Source organism: Anopheles moucheti, chromosome 2, assembly GCF_943734755.1.
Source record: "Anopheles moucheti chromosome 2, idAnoMoucSN_F20_07, whole genome shotgun sequence".
Lineage (NCBI taxonomy): Eukaryota > Metazoa > Arthropoda > Insecta > Diptera > Culicidae > Anopheles > Anopheles moucheti.
The window spans coordinates 16,197,535-16,211,042 of record NC_069140.1 but is presented as its reverse complement, the minus strand read 5'-3'; the positions used below and the strand labels follow the sequence as shown (position 1 = coordinate 16,211,042).

The 13,508-nt window shown below is 43.3% G+C and overlaps 1 protein-coding gene across 4 annotated transcripts in view; it reads right to left on the bottom strand.

The window, feature by feature from the left end:
* LOC128310434 (uncharacterized) overlaps positions 1 to 13,508 on the bottom strand; it is a 162,911-nt gene that overhangs the window by 92,635 nt on the left and 56,768 nt on the right. The window lies entirely within an intron of this gene.

Genomic DNA, 13,508 nt, shown 5'->3' with positions numbered 1-13,508 from the left:
TTGCGTGGTTGCCAGTGCGGGAAGGCTCTGCAGTCACCGGGGTCTTTATCCAGTGGTTTGCTGAAGAGCTTAAATAAAAACGTAAGCATGAAATATATCTACAATATTACATTATGCTCCAAATTGTTAGCTTCCATTCAGCGTCCGAGGTTACGCTACAATTTACATCTCGAAGTTTTGGTGCGTTGCATAGAGCAAGCCGGTGGTGGGGGAAAAAATCGCTCCAGTATCGTTTACATCCAGGATTGATTGTTGCTTTCCAGCGTTGCTCGCATATGGCGCACTCGCATTAGCCGCAAATCGGAGAAACGTTCGACACTGCTACACGTTGGTTGCGACGCATTTCCTACCCTGCCCGGAAGGTGTCGGATGAACCATGGATGGGGCAACCAATGCCCCGAAAAGCACTCAACCTCAAGACTGTTACCGATAACACAATGGCGTTATTTTCCCACTGTTCCGCAACACTAACGCGCACGGCTTTGCCAAACAAAACCAATCGGGCACAAGTAGCGAACCGAACAAAAAAGAAAGCACCACACAGCGCGCTAAAGCTTTCGATCGGTACTGTTCTCTCTCTCACTCTCTCACTGTCTCACTCTCTTCATCTAAGCTATCGGGTGCCGTATTTTCTACGCTACTACGATGTAATGTCTCAGGAAATATGCTCCGTCAGTGTTGGCACGTTTGTGGTTGTTCCGTTGAATCGGAATCGGATTACACGAGCTGTGGCGAGCATCGGGCAGCTGAAAAAGGGAGCTGTCAGGGACGACCGTACCTGCCCGCACAAAACTGGGACGATGTGTAACAGTGAGGAAATGATTGGGAAAACATTGTTTTTAGATTATACATGAGCAGCTTTTTCCAGGAGTTTGTTTTTTTTTCCTTCTTTCGCTTTGTTTGCTGCCAAGCTTCCAATAACGTGCCACGATACCCGGTGTGAACGGTGATCTGCAGCTAGGGTTTTGCAGAGTTCCTACGCTATGCATTTCGGTGCCAGGTGCCAGGTGCCAACATGCCAAGGGGTGCGGGTGGCGATGGGGCGGAGTTGGGTGCAAACGATCCAGTAATACCACCCGACACGAAGACAGTTAAGTAATCGATTTTTCTCGCTGAAGCAAGACCACTTTTCGACCACCACGCTTTACCGGCGTGGTTTTTAGGTTTCTATTTTTCGACACCTTTGCGAAGCGTCCTTGCCACAGCTGGGTGAGAAATTTATCATGGCTAGAAGTGGGAAAAATCCAGCCCACCCCCCTCCCTCATGGCCATGGAGGAGCTTAAATTGCACGGCAAGAACCGAAACGAGCTTGCTGTTCATCAACCGGTGGCGAGAGGCGAGAGCTTCGATAGCTTCCGTACAGCCGAACCGAAAAACCCCCGGCACGGAATGTGCGGTGAAGGATGATTTACATGTGAAATAAATGTTGTGGAGTTTCCGATTATTTGCTCTGCCACACTTTTCGCACCACATCGCACCGGGTAGCGAATGGTCGGAATAATGCTTTCTCGCATCAGTACACCTAAGCCCGGGCGGAGCAACGCTTCTCGTTTGTTGGTGATAATCGAGCGAAATAAAAAATTAAACAACCAAAAGAAACGAACCTTCCGGTCCCTTTTGCTGCAATTGATCCTCGGACTGTCGGATAAGGTGTAATGCAGCAACAAGAAGCGAACGAAAATACAAACACAAAAAAAAACCCCATCCCACGAATGGGTAGAGTTTGGAAGATAAACAAAATTTAAATGAGACTACCGGTTTCGCAACAAATGCGCTAGCGAGAAAACAAGACCACTCCAAACCGAAACCCCGTTGCAAACCGAATCAATCCGTCCGCTCGAGTCCGATTGATTGGAAAAGCTTAAATGGAAGAAATTGGATTTGTTTTGCATCCACACCGTAAAGCGGGTGGGCGCGTTTGAATTTTAGATTAGACTTTGATGAAGCGTATCATCCAAACATGTTACGGTCAATTTGCGTTTTTCCGATCCTTTTTTTTTTGCTTGTTGCGGATTTGAGTTCCAACGATTTTTTCGTCCTTTTTACCCTTCGATTGTGTGTGTGAGTGTGCGCTCTGTCCCGTACCCACCGCAACAAATTACAAATAACACTTTCTTCCGAATATTCTTTCTCCCTCTTTAGGGCGAGCTTTTGTTGCTATTGGGGTTTGACTTCTCGCTTTCGGTACGCGACGTTCGATACACCGCTCTCGAAGGCTTTCCGTCAAGTGGCCATATTTTTCAGTGCAAATCGAGGAAGAATTTCAAAGTAAATAAACAGACCGGGGTCCAAACGCGCCCGGCTTGACGGAAACTGGTTGACTTGGCGAAAAGTTTGTTATCTCGCCATTGCGAAACTAATTGGGAAAGTTATTTTCCGTCTAGCGCACGGGCACGAAGTCAACCGATCTGGCACCGTGAGTCGCCGCGTGAGACGGGAACGAGTTGCGTCAAGGGCTCGATTTGACATTTTTCATTCGTCAATTCCAATCCATCGCACGGGCGAACTTTTGCAGTACCATTTCGATGCCCGCACCGCCAGCGCCATGCGGAAGGCCTGGGAAATCATGATAACTGTCTCGTTACATCCATAACTCCTGCCGTCCCCGTCCCCTTTGCTCGTGGTGCGGGACGATCCGATTTCGAACAGGGCGAGCTGCTTATCTTGGTTAATGGTGCGTACAGAAACGATCTCACAAATGAGGGTAATTTCGTGTGAAAAAGCTACTCTTCCACTAAAATTGATTTCTTCCTGGTCGTTCGCTTACATCACACGCGCCGGATAGAATACATTTTAACCTCACCCGGGGGGTAGTGAAAACGGAAATGGTCCAACCCACCCCTAACATCCTTCTCGAGCTTGACGCTTCGCACACCGATTCAGGAAATGGCTAAAAGGTAGCTAATCTTCTGAGTGATTTCACCCACGTCGAATTGCTACGTACGAGGAGAAAGAAAGGCAGGGTGGAAAACGGGGTGCTGCTGGCCCGGCGAGTGGGGTAGACTCATTTAAGATAATTCTTGTTTATTAATTTGCCATCCGTAGCCATTCTATCGTTGGCTAACAAACAACTTGGGCTGTTGAGTACCAATCTGCTCCGACTCCACTTGCAGCAGTCCTCCGTCCAACTTTATCAACAATCCCACCGTAGTGGGGATTTCCTTCCACCTTACAGCTCACAAGTGTAATAGCCGAGCTCATTATCCTTTTTCTGTATTGCTTCTGGCTAGAATTCGATATTTCGATTGAATGCCTCCGCTTGGATTGCACAGAGGTAACTGTAAGGGCAGCAAAGGAGAAGACTCTCTATCCGACCCTCTATGCATATTGATCAGGCAGAAATTGAGTGAAGAGAGAGAGAAAGCGAGAGAGCGAGAAAAAATTAACCTTCCTTACGCACAATCGACCATCGGGATTGCAACCATCCGCAGGAATGAAAACGAATATTGTGATTACTTTTCCACTGAAACAATTGGCCGGGTAGGACCGGTAAACGCTCAAGCCGGAGAAACCGGTGATCTATGATGGTAGCACATGGATCGTTCGTGCTATCGATCTGTTTATTCACCGCTTTTGCACCACTATCGACGGTAAGTGGTAAGAAATTGGTTTCGTTTGAGCCAAACCGGTCCCCACACAGCGACAGACGGTGTGTTTGCATACATTTTCAATTGATTCTAGGAAGGTTTGCAGCATCCTTTTTCTACCGGAGATGAAAGGGAATCACAGTCGTTAGTTGTGGTGCGTCATAGTTGTAGTGAAGTGAAAGCTTTTAATTCAATTAAAGTTAACCGCCTCTACAGTTACTGTGGACATAGCGCAGCAGACCCAACTATAAATTTACATTGTAGGATTTTTAAGTGTATTTTAAGCATTTCTTTTTGAAAAATGAAACCCTGAAAATAGTATTTCTTGTACCAACTGTTGTATTTGTTGACGACAAGAAATTGCGTTTAGAGAATAGGCCCATGAAACCTCAAGATTTGTTAGCATTTTGTCAACCCTCGTGGCACTGCACCTATTGTCGTTGGAAAAAGTAAAACACCGGGCGCCTCCATCGTTGTCATATTTATCGTATAATAAACCTTTATTCTATATAAGGTTTATTATACGATTCGGTCATATCGTTTATAACCTTAGATTGTCCTTCAAAGCACACGTAAAATAGGAACTGTTACGAAATCCTTACCTTTATCGGTGGCGCACGGGGAGTTATCTGCAAATAGTCACTAGAATATTTCACATTCGGGCCTCTCATCTGAACACAATGCTCAACTTACTAGCTCATAACTTATTCGTATTACTATTAGTACAAAACCTTCAGGTGATCATTCCGTGGTTGTATTCACTCGAAACTGGGCTTTCCATTAGGCGTGGGAATTCAGTCGTTAAAACACTAAAACACCAGGCGCCTTCATCGTTTTTCTAATTTATCGTATAGTAAACCTTATATTCTACATAAAGTTTATTATACGATATGGATATATCGTGCATTGTATTTTGCATTTAAAGTACAAAAGCTTGATTTTTGCATGCACTTTTAAATACTTTTTATCATTAGTCTTCTAATCTCTTAATATTTACACAAAAAATAAAAATATAAAGACAGTTATTTTTTTGGTGACAACTGTCGAAAACTGCTTCGATCATGTGGATATTCTTGTCAATTTACTTGGTCAAAGAGTGCAATTGTGAGCGCGGCAACGGTATAGTGGATTTTCGCATTTGACAAATAGATTTTGTCACTTGACAAATTTGTCAGTACTTTGTCAACTCTCGTGGCCTTGCACTTATCGGCATCACTGGCATTCTGTGCTTGCAATTTTTGCAGTGCAATGTTGCCATACTTTTTTCATTTCAGTACGTAAAACTAAAGAACCTCTACGGTTGTCCATAACTGTCCATGACACACAGTAAAATATTCACACAAAACAGTCTTTTTTATGTGACTTTCCCCTGAGGACAACCTTGAGTAGTAGTAGTAGTAGTAGTAGTTTTCTTTATTGAATAGAGATATCAGTATACATTGAAATTAGTTGATAAGTTTACAATGGGTTCGCCAACGCTTTCCTCATTATATTGGAATTTTGTATTCTACTAAGCTTTGCTGAACAGATTTTATGTTTTCCTTTAGAGGAGACTGGAATTCGGGTGGGAAAATATTGCAAAAACCCATCTCAGGACAAGAAAAAAAAATTATATATATTATTATTTTTAGAAAGACAAACGCTTACAAAGAAAGAAGAGAAATAAAAAAGATTGAAACCTAGACCTAATCTTAATAATCTATACAGTGATAAAGGTGGGCTTTGGGATATGATAGAAGTTTGTGGGTAGGGTGGGAGAATGTTGGAGAATTAGTAATATCAGAAGAACATATGGGTTGAGGATGTCAAAAATGTGGTTTTTGGGTTGTTATTGGTTTTTGAAATGTATTTGGAGTTCAATTTCAATATAAATGTTTCTAGGACTTCAATATTACAAATTTTATGTATCAGAGTAGTTCTACTCCATGGTGGGTGGTTTAAAAAAGCTTTTAAGAATTTATTTTGGATTCTTTGCACTTTTATTTTGTGAGATTTAGCACACGAGCTCCAAACTGGTGATCCATAGGTTATTACGGGTCGGATTAGGGAAGTATATAAAAGAAGTTTATTTTTTAGGTTTAATTTTGAATTTCTATTTAAAAAACAGTAGAGGCTTCGGTATAGTTTTTCACATCTTATTATAAGGTTTTCAATAAGTGGCTTGAAGGTGAGTCTTTTGTCTATGGTCATACCTAAGTACTTGACTTCGGTGCGCCAGGGTATGTTTATTCCATTTAATTGACGATTTTTATTGGGTAATTTACGATTACTAGTACAACGAGTGAAAAATATTGCTTCAGACTTGTTTGGGTTGATTTTTAATTTCCATTTATTGCAATATTTCTGGTAGATAAGTAAGGAATTATTTAATGAGTTAACTATTGTTTTCGATATTTTGCTACAAGTGCCGATTGCTAAGTCATCTGCATACTGATATTGTGTACATTTTGTCATTTTGGGTATGTCAGATGTGAAAATGTTGAATAGTAAGGGAGAAAGTACACTGCCCTGTGGTACACCAGCCATAGGTGTGTAATTATTGGATATGGAGTTAGTGATGTGTACGGCATTAGTTCTATTTGTTAGGAAACTTTTAATTAAATGGACTATATAGTTTGGATATCCGTGTTTAATTAATTTGTAGGTTAAAGCGTCGTGCCAAATGGTGTCAAAGGCTTTTTCCATGTCTAGTAGTATTAACCCAGTTGATTTTTTGGAATCTCGATTGTGTGTTATATCGTTTTTGAGTCGGTGTAGTTGGTGTGTTGTGGAGAGACCGGGTTGGAAACCAAACTGTGAATTTGGAATGATTTTATGCATTTCTGAGTGTGTTCTTAGTCTCAACGCAATTATTTTTTCAAATATTTTGCTGAGGCAATTTAGCAGGCTAATAGGTCTATAGTTGCAAGCTTGACTCAAATCTTTACCAGATTTTGGAATGGGTACAACCTTAGCGTGTTTCCAGTTTTTTGGAAAATATCCTAGTTTCAAACATGCGTTGAAAATTATGGAGATGTAGACAATAACGGTTCGTGGAAGCTGCTTTATGGTTCTGTAATTTATATTATCTGGTCCTGAAGAGGATTTGTTTTTAGTTGACTTTATAATTTTAATTATGTCTTTAGGTTTAATTAAATCGGTGGGAATTATTCTCGGAGTGGGGTTAGATTGGAAAAACTTTAAAACAGTTGAGTTTATTTTATTTTCTATAGGACTTGTACTATTTGATGTGGTGTTGTGCGCTTCTTGAAAATGTGTTTTAATTGCTTCGCTTTTTTTCTTTAGGGGTCAGAAGCGTGTTGTTATTATGTTTCAGAACTGGAATACTTTTGGGTTGTTTTTTTATTATTTTCACGAACTTCCATAACTTACTGTTGTTGTTGTGTTGAGGGTTAATAGATTCAAGATTTTTAGACCATGCGGAATTTCTCAGTAAACACAGTCTGGCTTCAATTTCTCGCTTCAGGGAATAGTAGGTGTTTTTATAATTGTTATTTAGTCTGTGTCTTTGCCATTTTTTCCTGTATATATTTCTTTGTTTAATTAAGGAAATAATTGATTGCGGAATGAAAATATTATAATCACCCGGAGTGGAACGAGGAACGGCTATATCATGAGCTTGTGTTAAATTAGCTGTTAGTGTGTTTATCATGGTATCAATTGTAGATGGATGTGTGATCAGATTAAAGTCAATTCCATTGTGATTTATACTGTTTTTAAGTTGAGATCTGAACAGAGGCCAGTTTGCATTTTTGTAGTCAAAGATTTGTTTTTTCGGAATTTTAGTCAAGTGCGTGTCGTTGATGGTAAACAAGACTGGTAGATGATCTGAGGTTAGATCGGTCTTAGTCTTTGGTTGGGAGAAGTCTTGGTTATTTGTAAGGATCAGATCTAATGTGGAGGGATTATTGTTGGGATTAGATGGAATATAGGTTGGTGAATCAGGATGGTTTATAGAAAATTGACCTATTTGCAATAGATCAAATAGGATTTTTCCTGCTTGGTTATTAGAAGCGCAATTCCACAGTCTATGACGAGCATTAAAGTCTCCACATATGAAGAATTTGTGCTTAAGGTTGGTTAAGGTTTTTATATCGGCTCTGAATTTAGACATATTTTTATTTGCACCTGGATGATAAGCTGCCACAAATGAAATTGGGGACCGACTGGTGTGAATTTTGATTCCAATAGCCTCTACGGTTTTGAGGTTAAATGATGGTAGTAATGAATGTTTGAGATTTTTTTTAATTAGTATTAAAATACCACCTTTCGGACCAGATGTTCTGTCAAGACGGTATGAGAAATAGTTTGCAATATTGAAGCTTTGATCACTTTTGAGGAAAGTTTCTGTCACTGCGGCAACGTCAATAGAATGAAGGTTTAGAAATCTGGCTAATTCTATTTTTTTATTGGTAATGCTATTTGCATTCCAGTAGGCGACTTTGATGTTATTTAATTGCACCATTTACGTGTAGCAATATTTTTGAACAATTGTAAAGACTACCTTGATTTGGTCCTCTTTACTTTTACATCCACGAAGACTGTGGAATGTGTCAGATATGATTTGCACTAGTTCTTCCGTGTTAAAAAGTTCATTAGTATTAGTAACGTCTGCAAATGATCGGTTTGACTGACCGTTCACTCGGGATGGAATAGTGGGCGCATTTGGGAAGGAGTTTTGGTAACGGGGGGGAAGTGGAGGGAAATCACTGCTAGATAAATGTACCTGGCTTTGCTGTGCTGAGAACATTTGTCCGTTTTGACTTTTTGGTTTTGTCTTCACTAATCGTTTAGGACAACCGCTATAGTTGGCCGTATGATTTCCGTCACAGTTTGCACATTTCAATTTGTGCGTCGGGATCTTTTCCTCACCTGCCGATGCAGTTAATGGGCACGCTGAAGACTTGTGCCCCAAGGAACATTTTATACAAACTGGTGCTCTAAAACAATTTTCTGCACCGTGTCCAAACCGTTGGCAATTTTTGCATTGCATTGGGCCAGGCTGCCCGGAGAAATAGCGCCATGTGACCATTTGATGGTTAAGGTCTTTGATTGATTTTAGTACATTTATGTCGATTGTACCTTTGGTGAAGTGTAGTAGGTACACCGCCTGCTGATCAAACCGTTTCTGTTTGATAGGCAATTTTTTTATTGCCACTGGATTGATTTTCTCCTGTTGTAGAAGTTCCTGTAGTTCAGCCGTGGGCATATCGGTTAATCCATTTAAAACGATTTTGGTCGTTTTGTCCTCGTGCAATTGGTAGGAGTGGAACTCTGTGTTCGTAGATTTCAGCTGCTGACAAACAGCCTTAAAATCTGCTGTGGTTGTAGTGCGGACTACAATGCCTTTGAACGTAGCTGCTGTCGTGTAACGCATGACTCCAGATGCCATAACCTTTTTGTGGATGTCCAGAACGTTAGAACTGGCGACCGTTATTGGTGGTGGTGCGTGCTCCGGCTTAACATTGCCGGACGGTTTGGGAGCTGTATGCGTGATATCGATCTCGTTGTCCGCTATCGATAGCAAAGGTGCGAATGGGTTAGCTGCACACGCTTGCACTAGGTTAGGCACAATTCTGCGTTTTGGTTTGCTTCCCGTTGCCATGGGGAACGGCCGCTTCGTGGTCTTTTTGGAGCGTTGACCCATCTTGGGTACGCTCGATGTTGTATGTATTCACTATCTGTGTACGCACTTACTAAGCTTCGATTTTTACGTCTGTACTCTACGGAGGTCAGATAGTGACTGAGGAAAACCTTGAGAACATGCTCATTTTGATAGCTACATTTAATTAATATCAAACCGCTTACAATGCACAATATTTCGCCTTCAATGACGCTTACTTGCGGTAGGTTATTTACCCCACGAGACCTCATTAACCCCTTTTCCTATGGTTGCTGATACGGCCACAAAGGACGGAATGCAACGAAATACCTCCCGACACGGGCGAGAGAAATGGTTGGTAATTCTTTTGGATCTTCCATGCCGCAGACTGCTTGGTAGTGCATCAGGAGTCAGACTTCGTCCACATTCCCGTCAGCATCTTACCGCCACTCGCCTTAGCTTCTTTCGATCTACCGATAAAAGAAGAAACTGGGACGAATTCCTAGTTAAGGCCAAGGCTGCCTGTAAGCAACTCTGATTTTTATGATGATTTCCACCGTCATAAATTCACGCTGCTTTCACGCTGTGGCAGTAAGTCGTCAGACGGGCGCCACGCAAGAGGTTTCCTCGTGGGTGTGGCACGCCAGCTGACTGTGATGCGGGATCCACTGCCGTTCCCGCGGAAGAACGAGACTGGATTGCAAAGTGGATGCTCTCAGCACGACTTAACCTGACGAAAGACCCTTTTCTGCGCTTCCGAACGCGCACACGGTGGGAACCGGGTTTATCAAAGCTTGCGCCTGCTGCCACCTATTTGCTGCTGTTCGTGGTACGCAAGCAAACAGCAAATACACACAGACACAAACACACACACACTTTTCTCCCGAGACTGAAGCAACTTTGGTACATTTACTGGTTGCTTCCCAAAAACATTTCCGTTCGCTCCCTTTTTGCGCGCGCACACGATCATATTTCTTACACGGCGCTGCATTATATCTAAATTATGTTTTCGTCGTTGATTTATGGTTCCGAGGAGTGGCGCGCCTTTCGTGGGTGCTGTGTGTCTGCTGGTGTCCGGCGGTAAAGTGCCAACCAGCGTAATATGCCACAGCGCACAGAATGTGGAGGCACTTCTCATGCCGAGAATGTTACTGCTGGCTGCTGCTGCTGCTGCTGCTGTCGCCATTGAGCTGCCATCGTTCCTTTGGGAGCGATGGCACTGCCACATTCAGCCGAAGTACAACGAACTTCATTCGCTTCGATTGAGATGGAGGGGACACATCATCCGAGGGGAAGGTAGGAAACGTGTAATCACAGCCACAAGCAGAGAAGCGAGCGAGTGCAAGTTGCGACCGGGCCGCTTTCAGCATTCAGCAGGCTTTTATCGTGTGTCAAACAGCTCGAGCCATGTCGGCTTCCGCCTAGTTCCTATGCGAGCACAAAATGACATTCGATGTAAGTAGTCCACCCCCTCAACTGAGGGTGGCCATAAGGGAAGGCCCTCCCGGTGGGGGCGGAGGAAAAAAGTATCAGGCAAGTTATTAAATGGCTCTTCACAAGGAAAGATGGAAGACATTGACTTTTCCCTCGTCATTGGCTGGGACAACGCGGCTGGGAACGAGGACTTTGATCTAGCAGCGAGACTTTTCTTGGACATGCCACGTCCAAGGTTTCGAGTAGCGGAGCGGCATAACTTGCGATCGGGAAAGGCGATACGTACGATGCATGCGACACAAAGCGAACGGCGCCATTTCGTTGGAATGGTAAAACAATTGTTCCTCCCACGCCAATGCCGATGCCTATCTTGGAAAAGCGTATTTCCGGAGTACAAGGACACGGTCAGATAGCGTCGGAGCGATAGGGACGAGGGCAAGTGTGGTGAATAGAAAACCAAAAACAACAGACGAATCTTACTGGATTGTGACAATGAGCTGGTTGACAGGGAAGTAGTTGCAGTGGTAGTAGTAGTAGTAGTAGTAGTAGTAGTAGTAGGTGTAGTAGTAGTAATAGTAGTAGTAGTAGCTGCCTTTGTAACACTCAGGCAAAACTAAGCACAGCCAATAGTGCGAGGTAAAAGGTCAAACTCCGTGTCGCATAAATAAACATGAACGCAAGTTTTGCCATCGCCAGGGCCAGGATTTCCATTATGTTGCTCTCTCGCTCTTTCTCTCTCTCTCTCTCAGCGTCGGAATCACCGTTTTCGATGATGAAAAACGGAAACAAACGGGGGTGAATGAATGATAACGGGCACCAGCAACAACAACGAAGACGACAACAACAAAAAAAAAAGAAATGGAAGAAAGAAGCGAAAATGAACGTGTACACAGCACGGTTCGGGCGTTTCGGTGCGTTCGGATGTTCCTTTATGCCAACAGCGCATTGTAATCTGCCTTTTGCGGAACCAAAAACCCATCATCGCCATTTGCTCATACACACAGACGAAAGCAAATTAAGAGGTGATGTAAACATAAATATTCATATTTCGAGATGGCCGAGCACCGAAAACGGCACGTTCCGTCGATAAGCATCGTGCGCGAAGGGAATGATAAAAACGCTCACAGATTTGTTAGGCAAGAAAGCGGCACAAAAGCCGCCCCCCCAAACCCCTGCAGCCTGCAGGCGGGGGGAGAGCTGCAAAGGCGAATAAATATTACTGACTGGTGGTCATAACACAACACGAACGAACGACACGGAACGAACGGCACACTGCTCACAACAAAACTTGCTCGCTCGAAGAAAAACCCGACCGGCTGCTGCTTGGCGTGAAAAAAAGGGGAGTGAATGGGCAGAAAACGAAAACGCCAAAATGGCCTCCTCCCTTCCCCCCCCACACTGTAATGGTCACCAACATAAGGCTCAAAAAGCTTTATGAATAAGTTTTCACTTTTTTGTACCACCGAGCACCGACCGAGATGATCCGTCTCCGTGTACTGTGCCGGTGGGGAAAAATCGGCCCACTCACCGACCGACCGCATCGCCGCTGTCGCAGCTAGAGATGGAAGCGTCACCCGAAGATAACGGAACATAAATGGCAGAAATATGGCCGGAAGATGGGTGGAAAGAAAGCAGCGCGGAATGGGAAAAAAACGAGTTGCATCTTCCGCTGATGGATTATGGGGCCGACTGGGAGGCTAATTGGAAATGGAATCGCTTTTACAGCACTTCAGCGTTCTCGAGCTCCAGCGGGCAAAATTGCTCCGTTGGCGTAGAAGAGCAGAGCGAAGACAGAAAAAAGCTCGTATGATTGTTTGTTTCTAGTGAGTAATGTCCCGAACGTGTTGATATGTGCGTGATGTTCTGAGTTTCGCTTTATGAAAAAACAGCAAACCCGGTCTTACTTTACGCAATTTTACCTGGCAACTCCACAAAAAAGGGTAACACCGGTAACTCTTGGCCTACTAAGAGCGATGTGGGCAACTTGTGACTTTTCACCGCTGTGAAGATCAGTCTTAAGATAAGCAAATAAAAAGTGCGGGGAGAAAAACGCCCCACTCTCGGAATTTCAACTGGTCAACCGGAAACCGGAACCGTCATAACGCCATCGAGAAACAGTGGTTTGAGGGATGGAGCTATGCAACGAACACGCAGAAAAATGTGCGAGGTTGCAGAGAATAAGGTAATAAATTTTCATTTATAGCTTTATTATTCTTCTTTTATTGCTGTTATCCTTTACTTCCACCGTAATCTATTATGTCCGTCCGTGAGCCGGTAATGGTGTGAAAAGGCCATAACTCTTCCAGCAGCCATTTCCAGCGTCTAGAACGTTCGTGAGTTGACGCCAAGCGTTGGTTCGAAAGCAGCAGAGGGGTGGAGGGCTTAGCTTTAACTTTCCATCTCGAAAGAATCTGGAAAACCTAGTACAAAGGAATCACTGTTTAATTGTTGGTGGAAAAGTACATCAAAGAAGGAAAATTGTGTGCTTTCACGCTATGGCAGTAAGACCATCTTTTCAGCAACAATAAATGGGAATACGAAAAGTTGCTCCCTGTTGCTGGCTGTATTCATTCCTGATATTCCCGTAATCGAACAATAATGGTAGCACTTCAAAGACTAACTGACTGCAAAAAAAAAAGGCTAAAGTTGTTTCCACGCGCCGTTCCAGCCGTGGCCCCGTGGGTACGGTAAATGAGAAAAACCCAGGAAGTGGGCATTAACTTTTTGCTTCATTAGCATAACGTCATCAGTTTGCAATAAATCGTACATCACCTCGCCGGAACGTAGGTAACGCCATGGCCGGTCGGCGGTTAAATCAACATCGTAAAATGCGTTCACAAATCATCAAACTGCATACGGCACAACCGAACGGTGGCGGTATTGT